Here is a 21657-nt window from a genome sequence, read left to right as displayed (position 1 = left end):
AAACCCATCAGATTCTGTTCTGCTCTCCTCTGGATTACATTCTATGGTGATACAGAGAAATATTTTCACTCACCAATTCTTTTTATTATTCTCCATTACTTTTCCTTTAAAAAAAAAGAACATCAGATGTATTGTACAATACAGTTTAATCATTCATTGTCTCTTTACAGTCTCAAACAATCCTGTGGTGGCAAAAAAAAGAAAAAGACATTGTTATCCTAATTATACAGAGGAAGATGGTCAGACACAAAGAAGTGGAGTGGTTCAGCCAATCGTGGAGAAACCAAGACTTGAACCCCATGTCTCTGGCTCCAGGTTACCCTCTCTTTTCCAAAACCCATACTGATTGTACTTATCATAGAACCACACCCATCAGTCTCACAGACTTTCGTGGCAGACTGCACGTGCCAAAGTCAGCGATCCCCTTTCATTGATTACCTTGTAGGTGGGTCTGCTTCTTAAATCTCTTTAGTTAAGCCATCTCCAAATCACTTTGGCTAGAAGATAGGATCGGTTTATGTCTGGGAAGGTTTCCTGTAGACAGCAAATGTTATAATGGGAAGATTGCCCACGTTTTATCAAGGAAGGTGATATTTCCTGGCTCTGAGGTTCTGACTTTTTAACCTTTTGCGTAAGTCAACACTTGCTTAGAATTTGGATCTGAACCTGGAAAGCTAGGGTTGGAGCCTTCCTTGGCTGTGCCCCTTACCACCTTGTGACCCTGGAGCAAATCACTCTACCATAGCCATGTCTGGGGTCCACACATACCCTGGTTTAATTCCCAACGCTTCTTATGATTTGTTCTATGGCCCTGTGCAAGTTGTACAGTTTCTCTGAGGCTTAGTGCCTCATCTAGAAAAATGAAAACAATCCTTATACCCCTCAAGATAATGTGATTCTGGAATAGAAGAGCTGCTGAGCTGAGATTTGTTAAATAAGTGGGGAGTTTAAGAGAATTCCCTTCACTCTTCTTTCCCTCTCTGGCTCACTTTCCTCATCTATGGAAGGGAGATAAATATCTCTTCCCTGCATATCTCATTGGGCAATTCCCATATAGTCATGTCTGCAAAAGTTCTTATAAACTTGAAGAGCCTAGGAAGATCTAAGGTGTGATTTACTCTATCCAAGGAACCATGAGAAACCCTTCCTATATGTATTTGTCATTGTTTAGTACCCTACAGGGTGGATATCATCATTTCTAGTTACCAGATAAAGAAAACAGAGCCCAGAAGGTTAAGTGCCTTTCCCAGGTTCACAAAATCGTCTGTGCTGGAGCAGAGATTACAAACCAGGTTGGTTGGTTTGACTCCAAATTCAATATTCTTCCCACAGTAGCCTCTGTTCCCATGGAGTCATGGGGTCACAATCCTAGTCTCTGGAGCTAGGTTACCTGCAGACCCAGTTGAGGTTCACCACTGATTAATGATGTGCCACTGGGGGAGGATTATCTTCTCTAAGTCTCAGTTTCTTCATTTGTGAAAAGAACGTATTAATGGTATCTAACTCAATGAAGAGCGTCTAAGACTCTTCATCTCACTTTCTTCTTGTTTCTTCAACTGAAAAATGAGAAAATAACAATTATACTGTGTCAGACTGGAGACAAGGGGTAGACCTTACTCAGTTTTGATTCTAGCTCTAAGATTTAGGGTGCTCTTTACATGAGACGCCATGTCTCACTCCTTTGGGGAGCCTTCCAAGGTTATTCAGGGGCTATGTCCTCAACATGCACTGGGGTATCAGTTAACACTCGTGTGTATGTTGCTGACTAAATGTATTTAAATATCTTTTATGCCTTGCTGATACTGTGAGATTTACAGCTTATTAGACTCTAATAAGAATAACTATCATTGCCTGAGTGACTACCATATTCCTGAAACTGGGCACTTAACCTTATGAAGAGTGTTTTATTATTCCCCGTATATAAAAGAGCAAACTGAGGCTCACAGAAGTTAATTTGCCCAGAGGCACACAGCTATTTGCATGGAAAACACTAAAAAAGAAAATGTTTGCAGGATGAATGAATGAATGAGTGGTGTGTCCTCAAAATCACTGATCATTTGGAGGATGAAGCTCTTGTCTTTTAAGCTCACAGCATCTAGAATAGAACAGATTGCATAATGACATTAGAAGCAGACTTAGACAGAGTTATGGCCAAAATGTCAGATGAGTTGTCTGAAGCCTCTACCCAATGGACATGAGTGGTGCAGAGGGGAGCACATCAGGCCAGATGTGAATCTTCCCATCTGCAAGTGTAGTGGCTGGGAACTAACAGTTAGTTCTGTGGGTTCCAGGTCCGCCAAGTAGCCACCTACATTGTTATTTCTTTGAGGACATTTGCTTCTTTCATGACCCGGAGAGCCAGAGCAGAAATTTATATGCAAGTTGAAATCTCACCAGAGATTATGAAAATTGGATTATTATTATTATGAAAATTGGATGCCCAAAGGCCAATTCCCCTTGATACCAATAATCCTTGGTCCTCCATAATTTATCTTTGAAAAATAAGATAAAATCCTCAGAGTTCAATGATGCTTCTTCTAACAGTCTTCCAAGATCTTGTGCTTTTGCTACCATTTGACACCCGAGTGTAACATCAAGCCAGCAGAGGGAAGTATGCAGGGGTGGGGGCCGGAGCCTAGGGGCACAAGAGGAAGTCAGCATTCTTATTTCATCCAGGTGTTCCACAAATATTTAAGAAAGGTCTACCTGGTGCGGGAGGAGCCATTGTTCCTATATTCCAGAAAAGGAAACTGCAGCTCAAAGAGGCCTGTCAAGATGATTAAGATATGGTCCCTCCCCTCAAAGAGTCTCAATTCAATAGAGGTGACAGACACTGAGGCCACGACCTATGACCCAATGAGAGTGGGTACAAAGTACTCAAGGTGTGTGGAGGATCGTGCAATTATCTTAAGAAGGAAGGCCTCCCTTCGGGAAGTATTTGCAAATGTGGTGAAGTCATGCCTGCCAATGACTTTTGACAATGACATTTGCCTATTCCTCAAATCTGTGGTTTCATGATAATATGCATCCTGATTCCTTCACCACGTATACGAGAAGGCTCCAGGACTTGGAGTCTTTGCTGTGTGATTTTAAACAATCGACTTCATACTTGTAAGCCAGAGTTTCTTTATCAGCAGAACAGGAGTAATGATAACCCTAATCCTTATTAGGATTATTGCAATTATTGTAATTATCATTTCCCTAGAGATCGCCGTGGGGCCCTCAGGGCCTAACATACACCCCAAAACATTGAATCAACTGCAACCTCCTGTGTATGTGTGAAAGGTTCTATTGCTGTTTGTATTGAAAACTTGTCCTTTTATTCCCAAGTAATTAGATACTCTATATTGATTCTTCAGTAAATTAAATCTTGCCCCAAAGACGGGTCAGCCCCTAGAGGGTCTCCTTTCCCCCCATGTGCTTCTGAGAAGTAGTGCAATTCCAATACTCAGGGTTTTTCAAACGTGACATAGTGGACCTTTTGGACCAGAGAGTTCTTTGTTGTGGGAGCCTTCCCTGTGCTTTGCAGGATGTTTAGTAGCATCCCTGGTCTCTAACTCCTACATGCCAGTACCCACCTCCCAGTTGTACAAACCAAAATGTCTCCGAAAATTGTCAAGTGTCTGCAGAGCGGGGGGCAAAATCGGCCCTACTGAGAATCACATGGGACAACACACCACTAGGAGGTATGCCAGGCTGGAGTCTCTGCCTCCATGTCACAGATGAGAAATAACCTGAAGCCCAGAATAGGAAGGAAGCCATCCAAGCTCACAAAGGAGCCTAAGAGCCAAGTCCCAATATCTCTTTCCAGAACACCTCGTGTGTAGAACTACAGTGCCCTCCAGGAAGGAGAGACGGGGAGGGAGTCAGTCCCAGAGTCTGAAGACTGAGTCTCCTCTTTCTCAATCCTGCCTAGACCGTCCACACCCCCTCCTCACCCCTGAGCCACAGCCTGCAGGAATGCCTGCTCCTCTCCCTCCCTCCCTCTGCCCTGCCCTCTCCCCTTCCATCTGTGTTGTCGGAGGGGGCTGCCCACTGGATGCCGGGATAGGCACTGGGCCATCATTACAGGAAGGGTGACAAGACGACAGCGAGGATAAAGCCCGGACTTCGTCCTGCCCTACACTTCAAACTTCAGGGTGATGTGCTGTCACCAAGGAGCAAACATAAAAAAAAAAAATCCTCAAACGAGATTCCTCTGTTGCCATGTAAGGGAAGGCCTTGGCCAGCTCTGTGCAACCTGGGAGACTTGGGGTGGGGGTAAGTAGCACAGAGAAGGGTATTCTGGTTCGCTCCCTAGTCCCCACCCCCAGACCCCCCCACTCCCCCTTTGTATCCCTCTTGGAAGGGCCCCTCAGAATGCACCAAAATAACCCCTCCCTCCTCCTTCACCTCCCTGTCCATTTGCCTCGTCTGTCCCCCCTGCAAGTAGGCCGGCATGCAGCCTGGTGCACGGGTTAGGGGTGTGTAACATTTTGTCTGAATAGGCCCCTATGTTCCCATAATTTATAGTGGTAAGTAATCTTATTTGCAAAGCAAGCCCTTACAGTTATAAAAAACAAGTTAATTGACTTGCATAAAAATCAAACATGTAAAAGTTTTCCATCTTAACACAAACAGCACACTGAGCCCATTTGTACAATAGCTATGGTGCAGCGCAGCCCGCGTCTGGACTACCTGGGACCCGGCCTCTTTCATAACCCAAAATGGAATCTTAAACCCTGACAAGGCCACATACCGATGGGAGTTACTGAATTTAGAGTCAGTCACTCAACTAATTATACGACGTTTTATTTTTTTCCTTGTGTCAATAAACAAACTTGGGTCTGACTTCTGACACTGAGTCCTAGAAGCCAATTAAGAGGCGTTCCCAATATATTACAGGGTCTACAAACAAGGATGGCTTTTCTTGGAAAAGTGAACATCATGTTTCTTTTAATGAGTGTGAAAATATATGAGTTTCTTAATCACTGGTAACTTCGATGGAGTCTGAGACAGGGAAATCACTGACTCCCTGCTCAGGAATGAACAGGGGCCAGATTCTCGATGGGGTTTTTATGATGGGATCCTTGGGTGAGAGGCTGCTGGGAAGACAGCATCCAAGAAATGCTATGTTTCATTGTGATGTGACAAAGAGTTGGTGGCAAAGTCTGCTTTATGATCCCAAGGGAGGCAGGGAAGGGAGCCCCACCGTGGTCGGGATCTTCTGCAGAAAGCAATGAGACCCCACCTTGCAGAAGTGGAGAAAAATCATAAACCCAGAGACATGTGTTGCAAAGGGCTACTCATGGTGCTATCCTGATTATCCCCATCCTCTGCTATCCAGAGAGCCCATTTTACAGGTAAGAGGAAGGGGGAGGGAAACTAATATTTATTTAGTACCCATTATGTTCTGGGGGGCCTTTGCTTTCCGTATCCCATTTAACTCTCAGAAGAACCCTGTCAGGAAGATATAATTGTTCTTGTTTCACAGATGAGAAAACAGACCCAGAGAAGAGGAGTGATTTGGTCAAGGTCACACAGCGAGGTCATGGCAGAGTGAAGTGAGTTCCTATCAGTCCTCTCACTTGCACGCTGGTCTGACAGGGCAGGATTGGTAATGACTGGAGCCCTGGGGGACCCAGGATCAGGCATGATATCTGAGCATCCACCGTTTCTGGAAAATGGCTCCACCAATCCACCCACCAATATCTACACAGGCTAGGAAAACAACGAGAAGAAGAGTGTGCTATGTGTTCTGATGGAGGTATTCACAGAGGAAGGGCACCCCATTCATCCAGACGGTGGGGGCAGGGGGAGGTCGTCAGGAAATACTCCTAAGAGCCAGCGACCCTTCACCTGTGACTTAAAATACTTCGGCATTTTTAAATTACCTCGTGGACAGTGAGAAAAGAGCACCTAGGGGGACAAGCCAGCTTGAGCAAAGGTGTGAAGGTGGGAGAGCAGAGAGAGCGCGGCCAGCGGACTCCCAACACTGCTGGGGGTGCCAGCAGGAGGTTGCACGATGGGTATCTGAGGCTAGAGGTGAAGCCAGCAGGGCCCATTGAGGGGCCTGCAGGCGGCAGGGAAGACCGTCCATACAGGTCTCTGGTTCAGACCGAGCTGCTCATGCCTTGGGCAGGGACAGACAGCGGCCAATAATCAAACCAGAGTGGCCCCTGGCAGCAGGGTTCAAGTCTGACGCTCTGAGACAGCGGCGTCAGGGTTCGGAGCTTGAGCTCTAGCCCAGTCTGCCTTGGCCCGAATGCTGGCTCTGGGAGAGACACTTAACTCCTCGGTGCCTCAGTTTCTCCCCTACAGAGTAGGATAGTAAGAGTATGCACTTCACAGGTTTGTTGCGTGACTTCAGTCAGTTCATTTGTATAAAACTGTTAGAAACGTACCCATCTCATAAGGAGGGTGTAAGACGTGTAAGAGGCTCACGCGTTTTCATTTGGGGTCCCATGCCTCCTAGACTCTGTCACCTTGGAAAAGTCCCCCAACCTGCCAATCGTATAAGCTTTGTGGGCTCTGGCAGATAGTAGGTGCTCAGTGAGTAGACACTGTGACTGTTGCTTCTGCTATCATTATCACCGTCTCTGGAACAACCCAGTGATCTCCTGTCTTCCCCAGTGAAGTGTGAGTCACGGCCATCATCCCTTCACCGTGACATGTCCAGGCAGGCTGACATGCCACCCAGGCAGGCAAGACAAATGGACTTGCCACCTACACGGAGCACGCATGCACACCCAGGGCACGTAGCCTAACTGTCGGCACAACAGGGCTCCCTTCTTTTCGGTGTTGCGGCCTCTCTGCTCTGCATGTGCTCTGCGCGGACTGGAGGTCCCCGTTATTTATGTTTGGAAAATGCATTCAGGGCAGTTCCCAGAAGCACTTACAGAGCTCTTATTTAATTGCTACTTTATAAACTTGCTGCTCCGAAGAGTGAGGGATTGATGGCTGGGCCTGGCACCTGGAGTGGCCTCTCTGCAGATGCTTTTCCGAGAATGGCCTGGGAGCCAAACTCCCAGGAGCCCACAGCCCCATGTGGCTCTGGCCTGCAGCCAGCTCCAGAGGGTCCTGTGGGCCTCGTCACCCTAATCCCCAGCTTTGGAATGGCAGCAGCTGCGGGGCTAGAGACACACACACACACACATACACACACACACACACACACACACGAAGACCCTTCATCAGTTCGGAGCTAAGGGATGTGAGGGTGGGAGAGGTCCTGTTCCTCCCGTCACCCTCCCGTGGCCACAGACCTGCAAAACCCAACACTGAGGACGAAGGGACAATGCTCAGCTCCTGCAAGCCTATCTCTCACTTGCCTCACTGTCATCCTTCAGGGTCAGACAGTCTTGGGCCTGTATCCCCACGTCCCCCATTTTCAGATCAAGCTACTTAACCTCACTGAGCCTCAGTTTCCTCTCTGTAAAGTGTGGTTTATGGATCCCACTTTCCAGCGTCGTTGAAAGAATAAAATGAAATGATTGTGCCTCTCCTGGCATGAAGACGTAGAAGTAGAAGATCAATAAACATTATTCATTGGAGTTCTGTGGCCACAGAAATAAAGGATGAAGTGTCTTTCATGTAGTCCTCCTAGATTCATCAAGTCTAAACTCCCCATCCAGATAAAACAGAGAACTTCACAATGATCCCTTCTGTTATGCAGTCACTTCAGACGACACCATACTCTAGTGCTGTATGAGTTCAAAGAAGCATTTTATAAATCTCCTCTCAATGACCTTCGCTACTATCCATCAGGATTGGACGACGAGACTCATGTTCTAGACAGGCAGAGTACCATCCATTGACCAACTTCTGTCTCTCAACCTTGCTCCCTTCCCTCCACTTCACACCCAGTTTGCCCCGAGTGAGCCCAAGCCCCATTTGTGCCTCCAAGATGGCTCCCAACAATCTCACACTCACATCCTTGTATAGTCCCCTCCCACGTGAATAGGGCAGATTTGCATAACCAATAGGATGCTGTGGAAGTGACTGCTGAGGCTAGGTCATAAAATACATCGCCACGTCCACCTTGTTCTCTCAGACCACTTCCCATGGATGAAGCCAGTTGCCATGTCATGGAGACACTCAAGCAGCCCTAGGAGAGGTCTTTGTGGTGAAGAACTAAGGCCTTCTGCCAAAAGCCAGCATTAACTTGCCAGCCAGATGAGTGCACCATCTCGGAATCGTATTCTCCTACTCCAATCAAGACTACTCCCTTGTCCTGGCTGCCACCTCACGAGAAATCCTGAGCTAAAACCACCCAGGCAAGCCACTCCCAAATTCCTGACCTACGGAAACTGTGAGATAATAAGCGTTTGCTGTTTGAAGCTGCTAAGTTTGCGGTAATTTTGTTACACAGCAATAGATAACTAACACACCATCCATCTCACTCACCCCTGCCCAGCTTCACTTTAACTCTTCCCTCCCCTGCCTCCTTCCATCCTACACAATACAGGCACTTATTTCAGACCACACCAGTACTGTAGTTGTTATACATTTTTTTTCCTTTTTGTATATGTTTATTCTACTACTTGTCTTCAGTGTGTATGTGTGTGTGTGTGGTGTGTGTGTGCGCGCCCACGCACACACAATCCCCAGATATAACATGGCCCCAGATATAGGCCATATTAACCCCTAGTGTGTGCAGCTTCTTCAAATGAGGATCCTAATAACCAAACCACAGGTGGTTAGTACATATTTTAACATTTCAAGACCAAGTGTTCTTGCTCTTTTGGCTCACATTTCACCTCTCCTGCCCGCGACCTCAGCTCAGACCTTCATTATTTTCCTCCTAGACTATAGCCACCGCTTCCTAGCTAGTTTCTCCACTTCGAGTAGTGCCTCTCTTCGTTTCTTCACACAACTGCCATGCAACTACTATCTCATTTTTTTAAAAAAATATCATCTGCTTATAAACCCCTTTGCTATAATTCCATCACCTCACAGGAGAAAGCCAAGCTCCACGGTGTGCCCAAGAGACCCTCTCTGATTGGCTCTCACTTGCCATTACTCTCCTGTGATATGTTGATAGGTCCATGACATTCTTGCCTCTGTGCCTTGGCACTAACTATGCCTTCTCTCTGGAAGCCATTCCCTGCCTGGTCTACCTGGCAAACTTCTATTCATCCATCAAAACCCAGTTCAATTACTGCTGTCTTAAAATTTTCTTCCACATCTCCCGGCAGAGTTAGGTCCCCTCTGTGTCCTGGCTGTATCTTTCTGACAACAATGAGCACATTGTTAGAATTATATACTCATCTATCTCCTCTGCTAGGCTGGGGACCCCTAGAGTTTCATTCATTTTTGTTCTCTTGGCATCCACTTCAAGGGCTTGGCACGTAATAGCTGCTCAAGGAATATTTATTGAATCAGAATGTTTTGGGTGAGGGGAAGAGGGCAATTTTCATTCTGTGAGCTACAGTATGGGAAACTTGATGGCTTGGTGTTAGGCATACAGAAGACACACCATAAATGTGAAGGTTGGTGTCTTTTTGTCCTTTGCCCGACATGCAGAGGGGTGAGCCTTGTTTGTTTAACCATGGCTTCACAGCTCCTTCATGCCTTCCCGGGAATTTATAGGATGGCCTGATTTTTCACTTACTTTAAACTCTTCCTGAACTCTGTGGGCTGTTGATCCCATAGCCTCCTCCCTGCCAGATCTCCTGGAATCTTTGTGTTTTTCTTTTGTAAACCTTAATAATGGGTTTCATAAGGTCATGTAGCATTTACCTTTCTTGTCTTCAGTTCCTAGCATCTCACTGAATTCATTCATTCGTTTGCTCACTATTAGCACATTGATTTCCGGAGTCCAACTGCCAGGTTGAAATCCTGGCAAGCTCTGTGACCTTGAGCAAGTGAATTCTCTATGCCCTTAGTTGCCACATCTGTAAAGTGGGAATATTACAGTATCTATGCCACAAGGCTGTGTGAGGATTCTGAGAAATACTACTGATACAGAGCAAGAGATCAGTAAATACTGGTGTCTGTTCATTCCACAAATATATATTTGGTACCTGTAGGGGCCATGCACCATTAGATGCTGACGAGCATGAGACAAGCTACCTGCCTGCTGGAGTTCACAGAACGGTGGGACAGACAGGGAAAGGTATACATAAATACCAATAATGCCATGCAAGTGCTACAATGAAGGCAGGCCCTGAATGGTTTATTGGGAACAGAGGAAGAAGCAAATATCTTTGCTACTGAGGAAGTCATGAATGCATCACTGAAGAAACAGCAGGTGCACAAGGGGACCAGCATGGGTGAAGGGCAAAGGGCTGAGACAGTGAGGGGCCTGCTGAAGACACTCCATAGCCCAGACGGACTGAAACACCAGCAAGGTGTTATTTGCTCCGTTGTACAGATGAGCTTACTGAGACTTGAGTATTTGTGGGGCACACAAATAAATGAGAGTGGAGAGATGGCTGCAAACAGTCTGCAGACTTGGAAGGCCTTAGACGGCAAGCCACTCACATCTCAGGCATGAGGAGAAATGGAAGCATTTGAGAGCCTGCCAACCTTCCATCTGCATTTAAGACAGCTTGCTCTGGCTATGACCAGCTTGGTGACTACTGCAATAGTCCAGACAAGATGAGATACACGAATAGAGAAGAAGAGGGAACCATCTCAAAAGACATTTAGAGAAGAAGTCAGCATGTTTTGTCTATAAAAGGCCAGATAATAAATATTGCAGGTTCTGTGGGCCATACAACCTGTCACAACTACTACAGTTGCAAAATAAGCCATAGACAATCTGCAAATGAGCATGGCTGTGTTCCAGAAAAACTTTATTACAAAAGGAGGTTGCAGGCCAGACGTGACCTATGGGCCAGAGCTTGCCAACTCCTGATTTAGAAGGTGGATGGATAAGAATTGACATCCAGAATTGTAGGGAAAGTGCAGGAGGAGGAAGAAGGAGGAAAATTTCAAGAATCTCAAATGGTCACTAGATCCAACGCGCTGCATCCTTCCCAAAGTGGCCTAGCACTATTCCACATCGAGTTATTTGCTTCCAAAATATAAAGACTGAGATTTAACCAACTCCTCTGTTTTCAAGAAGTTGCTCCTTATAGCTGCCGCCTCCCAATGTCCCATAGGACTCATACAATCCTATATCGACCTTTGGAGAGATTGGAGAGCAAGGACAAAATATTGACCCATGGTATAGCCTTTCAGAGTGCCTGTCTCCCCATTTCCAACCCAGACCCTCTCTAGGCTCAAAGGGAAAACTAGAGCAACCACTGTCCAGTTGAGCTCCACAGCAGGGAAAGGACTAACCCAGAAGACAGCACACCTGCTTCAACCAGCCTGTCTGGATCTAGTCAGTAAACTCGCTGCTGGAAAATGGCACACCAATCTAACATGAGGAAATCATATGCACCAAGAAAGCTGACTATTTAAAGAAATCCTGCAGATAATTCTAATGTAAAGTGTCTACCATTATATCCTTCTGCAACGTTGGTGGGAATACGAACAGGTGCAAAACTTTTGAAGGCTGCTTTGGTTACAGTTTTAAAAATTTAAAATACCACTTTACTCAGCATTTCTACTTCTAGGAATCTATCACCTGGAAATACTTGCAAGTATCTATGCCCTAGGTTATCTATTTCATAGCATTCATTGTGTTATAAACTAAATATTTGTGTCCCCCTCTTCCACCAAATTTTTTATGCTGAGACCATAACACCCAATGTTTTGATATCTAAAGGTGGGACCTTTGGGATTAGGTTTGTAGTTAGGGTTAGATGAGGTCATGGGGGTGGGAAATTAGTTCCCTTATAAGAAAAGGAAGAGACATGAGAGTTCTTGCTCTCAGCATGAGCACACACCAAGGAAAGCCATGTGAGCACATAGGGAGCAGGTGGCTGTCTACCAGCCAGGAAGAGAGTCCTCACCAAGAACCAAATCTGCCAGTACCTTCATCTTGGACTTACCAGCCTCCAGAACTGTGAGAAAGCAAATGTCTTGTTTAAGCCGCCCAGTTTATGGCATTATGTTTTAGGCATCCAAACTGACTAACACACATTGTAATAGCAAAATTAAAAATTAAATGTTCATCAGTAGGGAAATGGCTGAACTATGGTTCATTCATAGTACAGAACGCTGCACAACTATTAAAAGTCTGAGATAGATTTATAGGAATTGACACGAATGGATCCCAATTCAATGGGAGTAAAAGAGTCACCATAAAAATATAAGTTATTTCAGTTAAAAAGTAACTACATAACTACCCTCATAAATACATTCCATGCATAGCAGGGCCAGGAAAAGGGTGACACAAGCAAGGTGTCTAGGGAGCAACATTTAAGGAGGCGCTCCCTCCAGGTTCGTGGAGGTGTCAACTCTGCATTGGCACAAACCTGAGAGTGAGAGACTCAAGAGAGCTTCCTTAAATGTTGCACGCTAGGCACTTCTTTACCTCACCCTAGTCCCAACCTCTATGCACAGAAAAAAAATTGGGCTGATACACACGTTATATATGGGAGAAGTACTGAAGGGATGGCAGTAAGAAATCTTCATTTTTTTAATTTTATACCCTTTTGTAGTGTCCAATTTCTTTTGTAAAAACACATTAATTGAATTATTAACAAAGCAGAATTTCCTTTTGAAAAATTTTCCTTTACCTCATTAAGAAACATAGATTTACATAAGTTGAGTGCTTTTAAATGTGCATCTGCCTATTGCCGTAGTAATAGGTACCATTTATTTATTAAGTGCAAATGTACCCAGTATTTTTACTATATTATGTGGAATTACCATAGCCTCACATAACAGCAGCTTAACCAAATAGGAGCTTCTTTTTCTCACATAGCAAGAAGTATGACTTCATGTCAATTAATTTTGGTACCAGCCAGCATAAAAAAAATTATCTCCCCAAAAAATCAATGCTCTACAAAAAAAGAAGAAAAAGAAAAAAAAAAAAAAAAAAAAAAAAAACAAAAAAAAAAAAAAACGAAAAAAAAAAAAAAAAAAAATTGAAAAAAGAGCAGGCAAAAGTGGAGTAAAAGAGTTAAAAACCTGAGTTTGAGTTCCAGCTGTGCCTCACACCAGTTATTTAAAAACAAACCCAGGTATAGCTGTAGATCACTCCTCAGTATTTTCATCTGCTAAATGGGAATTATAACGTCTATCTCAAAGGTCTGCTTAAAAAATTAATGAAATAATAATACAAGTGTAATTACCTCGTACTGGTCAGCTCTCTGCTGCAGTTAATTTTCTCCCTTCTTGAGACTTTCTGAGACTTCATCAGAATGTCTTGCAAATCAAATATCCTCTCTCCATCAGTGTATGGTCATCTCAGAGCAGTTCTGCTTTTATTTCTCATGAGTTACCAGCTGGCAGACACCGTCAATATTATTATTGTGCTAGCCCAAGAATATGGTAGACTAGATCAAGTTTCGACAAGAGATGCTGGATATTGGGACTTGAAAAACAAAGAATACCACGATCTTCTTTCAATTATCTGATGTTTTGGACTGATTACTATTCGGGGAGAAACTACCCTACCCCTCTCTTCATTCATTTTATACATATACATCAAAAGTCTCCTTCAGTAGAGTCCTTACTAGTGAAGAAGGGTCCCCAAGCAGACCTGTAAATAGCAAAGCGTATTTGAAGCTGTGGGAGTGGTACATCTGGAGCATGGGTTTCAGCTAAGTTTGGGGTCTGTTTTGAAGACTGGCTGATTTGTGCTCTAGGTGCTAATGAAAACCAATGAGTCAGAGCTTGAGCCTCAAGTGCCCATAGCCTTTTGAAGGAGAGATTGGTGATGTGTAAGCAGAGATATAGATGCATTTATTTGCTATCCCTTTACTGAAAGAGGAATTAGGAGGGAAATTTTAATATATTGTGGCCAGAATGAGAGGAGCTGAGGCCCAGGCCTAGGCCGAAAAGCAGCTCTGCCCTCCTACACTGCTTGTGGGATTGAAAAAAATGGGACAGCTACTTTGAAAGAAAATGTGTCAGTTCCTCAAAATGTGAAATAGAGACTCATCATGTGACTCAACAATTCTACTCCTCGGTGTCTACTCAAGATAAATGAAAACATATATTCATACAAAACTTGTATAAGAATGTTGATAGCAGCATTGTTCACAATCACCAAAAAAGTAATATCAACTAAATGTTCATCAGTTGATTAATGAGGAAACAAAATAAGGTATATGCGTATAAAGAAATGTTGTTTGGCAATAAAAAGGAATAAAGCAAAAAAAAAAAAAAAAAAAAGAGCAGCTCTGATTACTTCCCTGATGCTGATCGAGGCTTAGAGCTTGTTGGGGAGGGGGTGGGGGCTCAGTCTCCATGCCATGTGCTCTTGTTGATAGCATCCTGATTGTCTTTGGAGGAATGACCTCACCTTCTGGGAAATAGTTGAGCTTCTCAACAATGGCCATGAATGGTACAGGGGTGCTGAAACGATGAGCCCCTCAGTCCAGCAGTGACTTTACAACCATAAGTAGCCTCATCCTTTCACCCCATTCTATCTTACAAATATCACTTATTACATGTGTCAGGATATGAAAAACGTTGAGAAATAATGCAATTGAGCCTTGAGAGACTGTTGATGAAGGTGTCCTGTCCTCCTTTGGTCAACAGGGAGGTACAGGACCCTATCAAGCTAACTAACAAGTCCCTTTCTGGAACTTGATTATAAACAGAGCATCAGTGACTGAAAATGGTAGGAGAACATTTTGTCCAGTGGCAGCACTGACTTTTCCCAACGTAGGTTTTCAACCTTTTCCCTTATGAGCTCCCCTTACTTCCTTCAATAGACGAATCTGTTGTTTGCAACCAAGGAATGCTAACCAATACCATGGTTGCTATGTGGGATGGTGTGGGTTTGTGTGCATGTGTACATCTATGTATAATTGTGTTTTGTGTAACTAAGGTCCCAAACACCCTCTTGCACCTGTGAAAGCTGAAGCCCTCCCTTGCTCTCTCATTCTCATTCCCATTCTGCCCCTCCAATTCCTAAACTCTTCCCCCAAAATCCTCTGGGGTCAGAAGACTGGGTGGAAGGCAGCCATGAACCCTGACCTGCTCCTCAGAGGTGGGCTGGTGATTACAGGCTGGCTGCTAAGCACTGAGGAAGGTAGACGCCAGGCCAAGAAGAGGAGGTGGGATCAAATCTATGGTGATGGAAGGAGAACTGACTCTGGGTGGCGAACACACAATGTGATATATAGATGATGTATTACAGAAATGTGCACTTGAAACCTATGTAATTTCACTAACTATTGTCACCCCAATAAACTTAATGAAAAAAAAAGAAAAGAGAGAGAGAGAATTCAAATGAGATCCATAAAAAAAAAAAAAAAAGAAAAGACGAGGTGGGAAACGAGAATATATTTATAATTTCCAGGGCCTGCAGGCTTGCCACATGGCAGTACAAATTCCTCACAAAGATCTTCAGCAGGTCTGCCCTTCACGGTGGGAGGGTGACTTGTTCACCAAGGCCCCGGTCCTCTGCTCTTGGTTCCATAGTGAGAGGTAGGAAAGGGGTTCCCACCCATCTTTGGGGAGGCCACTCAGCTCAGAGCATCTGGGGGGCGGGCCCAGTCAGGGTGGTATAAGAAGATGAGCAATATTGCTGGTATTTACTATTGAAAACACATACAGGTAAATATTTGGCTAAGTGTTTATTTGCTAGTGGAACTTTTTAAATGGTTGAATGGAGCCCAAGTGTCAGTGCGGAGAGTTTGATTAAAAACAAACTGGGTAAGTGTTTCTTCACAGTTGTGAACTTGGAGAGTTTCTGTTTCTCTGGCTCTGGAACTTCCACTGGGCTCTGTCCCTCAACTCCAGACAGTGGGCGGGGAGCCCCAGACTGGTGGCTCTTCCTGCCCCTGTAGCCAGTGAAGCCAGGGCCTCACATCCCCTCATCAAAACAGCGTCCCTACGGCCAATGCAGACAGAGCTCAGGGTGACAGGAGGAGGTTCTCTATATCTCTGGACCTTGTCTGTTACCGACGCCCGTCCTCCTCACCAGGAAGCCATTTCGTGAGGATGGCTCTGAGCATCACTCTGGTGATGACTAATTGTTTACAGATCTGTCTTTCTTTTTCCCTTTCTTGTTTTTTCTCTCTCCAAGTGAAGGTTAGTGCTTATGAACTATATGTCTCTTGCTATTAAGCCTGAACAGGTGGGAGCAGAGAAGGGTGAAACTTTGCTTTGCTAAAGGGTCTCTAGAGCACACATCTCTCCCACCAAAAAAAAAAACAAAACCTCCAGCATCTGCTGAGTTCCTACTCTGTGACAGACTCCATCCCAGACTCTCCCTCCATTCCTCATCTTGGTTCATCTAACGGTGTAGGAGATTTATCCTCCCCATCTTACAGATGTGTAAACTGAGGCTCAAAGGTCTGCCATGTTTTGCTTGAAACCATGTAGTGGAGGTGACAGGAGAAGATTTAAGACTAGATGCGTCAGACTATAAAAGGCCGCACTTTCTTACTCCCTCCTCTTGCATGCTCTCACTTTACCTGATGGCCGTTCTGCTGGATATCCCAGAACAAGGAACCAAGGCCTGTGAAAAGTAAGGGCAGAAGATGAACAGGGGACATAAGCTACCTCTCCAAACCCTTGGTACTTAAGAGGGATGGTAATCCATACCTTGGGGAGAGAAAACGTCATCCTGAATGGCTGACTCCCTATACAGAAGGCTCCAAAATCCCAGAACACTGGATGGGCACAATCTGAAGTCAGGCCACTGTTGTCACCACCTCCTCGAGTTCATTCTGCTCAAGAATGGGTGAATGGGGGGAAGACACTTAGACCCTGGAGACATTTCTTCCTCCCTTCCATATTACCACCTGTGCTTCAGGGGCCACAGATCTAGGCGTAAATACTGCTAGACACAGACTGGGAACAATTATATACCCTCTCGGAGCCTCACTGGTCCCATCTGTAAGATGGGGATAATCAGGCCTTTATAGAGCATGACTGAATATTAAATAAGAGGATATCTACCAAGACAGTGGCTGGCACTAGTCACTCAAAAAAGTATTACACACACACACACACCACACACCACACACACATACACACTTCCACTGAATCCCATAGGTGAATGCCCTGATTCCTAAAAGAGAGGGAAAAGTCCAGCCTCTGGCCTAAGACAGCTCCCCATCCCCCACCCGACGGATTGAATAGTCAAAGCCAGTCCTTTACCCCTCACGACTCCCGCAAATTGCAAGCAAACAAGACTTCTCACGATAGGCGGCCCTGGAGTTTGGCCAGATTCCTGAGGGTGAGAAAAAATATCACACTAAATCTCCAGGAGACTGTCCCCAGAGAGAAACTGTTCTCACCGAGGGGATGCCTGCCTTGTGCTGCGGGTCTGACCTGAGCCCCAGGGCAGGAAACCCAGTTGGGATAAGGGATGCTTGACTCTGGGGACCTTAGCTCCTCACCACAGGCCTTGTAGGTGCTAAGGAGGCACCGTTGTCCCTCATCTCACAGAAGGGGAAACTGAGGCTTGGAAAAAGTGAGCAACTGAGCCAAGGTCAAGCAACCACTCTGGATAAACTGTCTCTCCCTCCAAGGCTGGGCAGATCCACACTTCCAGGAGGGGGAGTTTGAGAAAGCATACTAGATGTCGCAAAATATTATACTCAGAAAAACAGAGAAATAAGTTTTGTTTTAACTTATTTAACTATGCAAATTACTAAAAGTTACACAAATTTCAGTTGGGCATGAGTTAAAAGAAAATTAAGAAATATTCCCTTGGACAGTGAGAGTGAGCAGTCCAACAAGAATTATGGAAAACCACTCCCCTTTTTTCTGAAGAGAAGGCTTCCCCACCCTTCTCTTCTCTCCCTGACCCCTCTTCACACACACACACACACAATCGTTCTGCAGTTGTTTCAAATGGGGTGGGTGGGGGTTGGGGGGTGAATAAAACTCATAATTAAAATAATGGCTCACATGCATTTTCTCCTAGAACTCTTCTCTTATATGAGCATGAATACATTCCTATAGTATTGTAGGTTTATTTTCCATCTGAAGAAGAAACAGAGAGATAAGGTAATTTCCCCAGGATCACACAGCAATTTGTATAAGAAAGAAGCTACTAGCCCAAATGTCCAACACGAAAAGCCTATGCTTTTGTGAAGTTGTCATTGCCCTGCCCATTCTGCTGCCTACCCTTGAATCTCCCAGTGGGGCCCTGGCCACACTTTGATCCCAGACCTTCTGGATCTCCTACTTTCTTAGCAGAAGGATATATTCAGAAGTGCAATTACACTGGTTTGATACATGTATGTGTGTGTATGTATCTACATACACACACACATGTATATATGCATACATATATCATGTTTGTATATATGTAATATATACACACATATAATACATATGTATACCTACATACATGTATTTATATACTTGTGTATATATAGAAAAGATAACTCTCAAAATCCATGAGACGAGAGGAAGGAGGAAAAAGAACAGGGAATGCATAAGAGGAAGAGGAATAGGGTGTAAAGAAGGAAGAGAAGGAAAAGGAGATAGAAAAATCAGAGGGATCAAAAGAAGAAGAAGAAGAAGATGGGTGGGAAGAATCACCAGAAGAGGAAACAGAGAAAGCAGAGATGAAGACATCTCTTCTCAGTAAAATAAACAGCCGCACCACTCAAGCCATTAACTTGCCAGAAATTTTCAGGCTGCTCCTTGGCCCAAGAAGTATGTTTGTAGCCAGGGAGGGCCCCTCAGAGCCTGCCTTGTCTCAGCAGTCACACTCTGAGACCCTTACTTGTGCCTGCCAGGGAGACGAGGGAAGGGCGGGCAGGCCCGGGACTGATGGAGGCAGGGGCGTGCCAGGCCAGCCCCAGGAACACTGGGCATTTCCTGCTCCTACCCTCCTTCCTAAAGCTGCTCAGGGCATGCTTTGACCCAGGCCCCTGGTGGCCTCATGGGTATCATCAGGTTCTCCCTTGGGCGCGCCTGAGGTCGGCCTTCCCTCCCCTTTGTATGCCTGGAGATACAGACTGGCCACTTCCGTGTGCCTCAGTTTCCTCATCTGTAGATTAGCACAGTAAGAAGACCACCTCATCAGTAGTCGTGAATCTTGACTGACTGCAGACACGTCTTGGCCCTGAGTGAGCCTCAACAGCTCCTTGTCGCGGCTGTTGTTACGGTGTGTGACCTAGGCTGCATCTGCCTCCGCAGGCGCTCACAGCTAAGACTTTTATTCTGAAGCAAGGCTCTTGGATCATCAATCCAAGGGCTGACTGGGCAGTGAAGACATGGTGTCTTACATCCAGGGAAACCAAAGTGGGATTTCTGGCATTTGGGGAACAACTATGAGTGAGAGAGACTGTATTCATTCAGATGAATACCTAATATGCATACCTACTCTGTGCATAGTCCCATCCGTGTACTTGGCAGTGCCATTACAGCTAAGTGACAAAAGAGAAGCACTCAACACCCCTTCCCAAACTTCTCTTTTGTCTGCTTTTTGAAAATTGTTTATGTATCTGTCTGTCCTTCTAAATAAACTGTCGGCTTCTTAAGGATGGGGGTTTGCCTTGCTCCTTTCTACCTCCCACAGTGTGTGGTACAAAGTAGACACTTAATAAATATCTGAGAAATAAGCCAATAATGAAAGCACGAGAGTCTCAAGGATGGGCCTCCGGGTGGAGATGGGGAGGGAGGCCCCTGACCCTTCTCCCGTCACCATCAGGAATGGCATCTTAGTCAAGTCCAACGAACTTGAAATATGGAGGCCCTGAGATGGAACCTGGGCTGAGTCACTCACTGTGTGACCTAGGACGAGTAGCTCAGTATATCTGAGGTTTTCCTCACCTTTCAAATGAAAACATGCCCCCTACCTCCTTGTGCTATTGGAGGGATGAAATAGGAGAATTAAATGGCGGCCTGTGGCCCATAAATTGGCTCAAGCACCTCTCTTCTCAAGCCCTTTCTCTGGACAACACGACAGAGCCCAACCCCTTCGTCTTCTCTAGTTTTGCAAGAAACTCATCAAGATAAAAGGACCCAGGTCACCCAAGGAGTAACTAGGTTCATCCCACAGGAAGTATAGCCTCTCAGAATTCTTTGAGAACGCTGTGAGTATAGACGGTTTCAAGTCAATGGCATTTTCATAAAATAATAATAGTACTATGGTGATGGCTTTACACATACATTATATCTCATGTAATCTTTACTTCAGCTCTGTGGAGTAGGTGTCCATAGCCCCATTTCACAGATGAGGAGATGGAGCGCTTAAACATTCACCCAAAGTTGCATGGCTCCTGGGAAAAGAGCCAGGATTTGAACACCCTCCCCTAGGTCTGTCTGATTCCAACATACATTCTCTTTCTCCTCTAGCCCATGGCATCTGTCTATAAATGTCAAAACAACTTCATTCTCATCAGAAACTGCAGTCAGAAGATGAGAGAATGAAAGTGGGGGGTTGGGTGAGGAAAAGGAGGCTGAGTGAGAATCCTTTTTCCATCTGAAACCCGTAGAAGCATTCCAATTCCATTTTTCACTGTCTATCGCATCCTAAGCACACAAAGGCCTCAGCCAAACCCCTAAATATTTAAAGAGTAACAGAACTCCAGATTAAATTAATATCCACATTCAAGTAGTAGCTGCAATGAGGCAATTGCCAAGTTATTTCTACCCTCATGAGAAAGAGGAGAAAGCAAATATTAGCCAGGACCTTCGATCTGGAGCAGTGAAATCAGATCCCAACAGGGCGGTGCCATGCTGGGGAGCTTGAGCACAATCAAATCTTTTCATGTTTCCACTCAAGACTGCTCCTTTCTCACCCAGCTCCCGCCTAACGGCTCCCCTCCCGCAACAATGAATTGGTACCAAAGTGATCTGGACTGTTTTGACACTTAGCATCAATTCCACAGCCTCGGTTTTCATCGACAAATCAATTATTCTAGTTCATTACAGGGCCAGAGTGAGTTTTCCCATCAGAAGGGAAACTTTCATTCACTCTGCCTTTCACTGGCCCAGGGAGGAAAGACAAAGAGAGGAAGGCAGGAAGGAGCTATGCTCGCGTTATTAGAGAATGGCCACATGTTTGCTTCCTGGGACACAACCCAGAGAGATGGAATGTCAGTAAGCCAGGCATGCAGAATTCCAGGAGCAGGGTTTGGGCTTCCTGAGAGCGACCAGATGAACCTGCAATCGTCCCCCCATCTCAGAGGCACAGAGACACTGCGAGGTGCCCCCACAAAGGCTTCAGACTGTCAGGGAGAGAGGAGCAGGTGGGGTTTGCAGGAGGTGAAATCAAACCACACACAGCGGAAGTGGGATAAAAGTGTCACTAGATCACTAGTCCTTCTCCTGCAATGAGAGGATCTCCCCCAAACACTACGTGCAGCCCCTCAGAGAGAGCACCTACTAAGTGCTAAGACCCAAGGCAGGTGCATTGTTTTCTCCCCCACGCCTTCCATGACAGGCTAAGGCAACAAAGAGCCACTGCCCATTTATTCTCAAATGTGACCCCTTTAAGAGGAACCCTGGGAAAAATGACTCTGGCCTCAGTGCCAAGGAAAGATGCTCTCCTGAGAAAACCATTTTTTAAACTGACAACATGAATCTTACAAATGATGTTTTTTTGCTTTATTTGATCAACCAGAAGCTCACAGACAAATGTACTACAAATTTTAATAATTGAGCAAGACTGCATACTGTGCAGGTTTGTGT

At 45.1% G+C, this 21657-nt stretch overlaps 1 long non-coding RNA gene across 1 annotated transcript; it reads right to left on the bottom strand.

The window, feature by feature from the left end:
- Window positions 1-238: 238 nt before the first annotated feature.
- Window positions 239-16722, bottom strand: LOC117012916 (uncharacterized). Its single transcript, XR_004421246.1, has 3 exons — window positions 16603-16722; window positions 16473-16516; window positions 239-2095 (listed from the first exon to the last, which is right to left on the bottom strand). It is a non-coding gene; the product is annotated as an uncharacterized LOC117012916 (long non-coding RNA).
- Window positions 16723-21657: the final 4935 nt, after the last annotated feature.

Source organism: Rhinolophus ferrumequinum, chromosome 21 (assembly GCF_004115265.2).
Source record: "Rhinolophus ferrumequinum isolate MPI-CBG mRhiFer1 chromosome 21, mRhiFer1_v1.p, whole genome shotgun sequence".
NCBI classification, from domain to species: Eukaryota; Metazoa; Chordata; class Mammalia; order Chiroptera; family Rhinolophidae; genus Rhinolophus; species Rhinolophus ferrumequinum.
This window is presented reverse-complemented; position numbering and strand designations above follow the sequence as displayed.